The sequence below is a fragment of the Egretta garzetta genome, unplaced genomic scaffold (assembly GCF_000687185.1).
Source record: "Egretta garzetta isolate BGI_Z169 unplaced genomic scaffold, ASM68718v1 scaffold14, whole genome shotgun sequence".
In the NCBI taxonomy this organism is placed as follows: Eukaryota; Metazoa; Chordata; class Aves; order Pelecaniformes; family Ardeidae; genus Egretta; species Egretta garzetta.
This window is the reverse complement of record NW_009259588.1, coordinates 1,517,075-1,518,876: the sequence shown is the minus strand read 5'-3', so window position 1 is coordinate 1,518,876 and position 1,802 is coordinate 1,517,075.

Here is a 1,802-nt window from a genome sequence, read left to right as displayed (position 1 = left end):
CCCTGGAGGTATTTAAAAGAAGGATAGATGAGGTGCTTAGGGACATGGTTTAGTGGTGGGATGTCAGTGGTTAGGTTAAAGGTTGGACTCGATGATCTCAAAGGTCTTTTCCAACCAAAGTGATTCTATGATTCTATGATTCTAAGAAGCTGGGAGGGGGCACAGCCAGGACAGCTGACCCAAACTGGCCAAAGGGCTATTCCATGCCATATAGCGTTGCGCTCGGTATATAAACTGGGGGGAGTTGGCCAGGGGAGCAATCACTGCTCAGGACAGGCTAGGTGTCAGTCAGCATGTGGTGAGTTGTTGCATCACTTGTTTTTCCTGGGTTTTGTCTCTCTCTTTCTCCCTTTTTGTTTTCCTTTTAATTACATCATTATTATTATTATTACTGTTATTATTATTACTGTTATTATTATTACTGTTATTATTATTACTGTTATTATTATTACTGTTATTATTATTACTGTTATTATTATTACTGTTATTATTTTTCCTTTTAATTACATCATTATTATTATTATTACTGTTATTATTATTACTGTTATTATTATTACATTTACATAATTAAACTGTTTTTCTCTCAACCCATGAGTTTTCTTATTTTTGCTGTTCCAATTCTCTCCCCCATCCCACTGGGGACAGGGGGAGGGTGAACGAGCAGCTGTGTGGTGCTCAGTTGCTGGCTGGTGCTAAACCACGACAGACAGGCTGCTTGCTAATCTCATCTAGGCGCTGTTTCCCATGAAAGGTTGGACCAGATGATCTTTAAGGTCCCTTCCGGCACAGGCTGTTCCATGGTTCTACGATTCTGAGTGGAACTCTTTCACCCATTTCCTGTTCTTGGTTGCCAGTGCTGCCATAACCATACCCCACACTTCAGGTCACAATCCAGCAGACAGAAGGTTTTGCCTCTACCATGAACATCTCTCTGCCACACAGTGTATTCAGAACAAGAAAGGGAAAAAAAGCCCATGTTCTAGAACACCAAAGGTGGCATCCTGCTGGCACCTTAGGCTTAAGTAATTTGCATAATCAGCAATTCATTGCTGAAGAACTTGATCTTGTTATCACCTTGTGTAAGCCCAGCCATTTGTGAAATCTTTTGTCATTCTGCCACATTTTGAAATTACTAAGTTTAAGGCATTTTGCCACATGACTGGTGTACAACCAGACAGTGAAACCTGGCTTCCTACTGTACCGTTGCTAAGAAATCTGAAATCTTCTGTTGGAAAGGTGACCCCGGCAACTTACATTATTGAAGAGAAGCAAAAATTATCAAGAAAAGCTTTTGTCATGAATCTCTCATTTAATCTTGTGTTCTGCACTTTGGACATATTTTGCCATCTTCTTTTGGTAGAAATTTGGTAGAAATCTTTGAATGAAAATTTTTCCCGGTGGATCCTTTTTAATTTTTTATTGGATGTTTCTTCTACCTTGAATAGGCATTGAGAAAGAAACATATTTTCTTTTTTTCTCCTTTTGTGGAAAGTCTTCCATTATTTGTGATGGTGTTAGGCCTTTTGCTACCCACAGCATCTGATTTCAGAGGACTATTGAGGCATCCTACAGTAGGTCTGTGAACACATCTATCTTCCAGACCGGCTTTTGTTCTGTGGTGCCCCGTGTACTCATCTTTCCCCCTGTAGGGTCCCATGGACTGGTTCATTATCCTTGACTTACAGGATGTCCATTTCCACGTGGCAATACCTCTGGCTCACAAAAGCTGTCTCTGTTTAATGGCAGGAAGCAACCTCTGTCAACTCACAGTGCTTTTATTTGTTCTTGGCGACCGGGGGAGT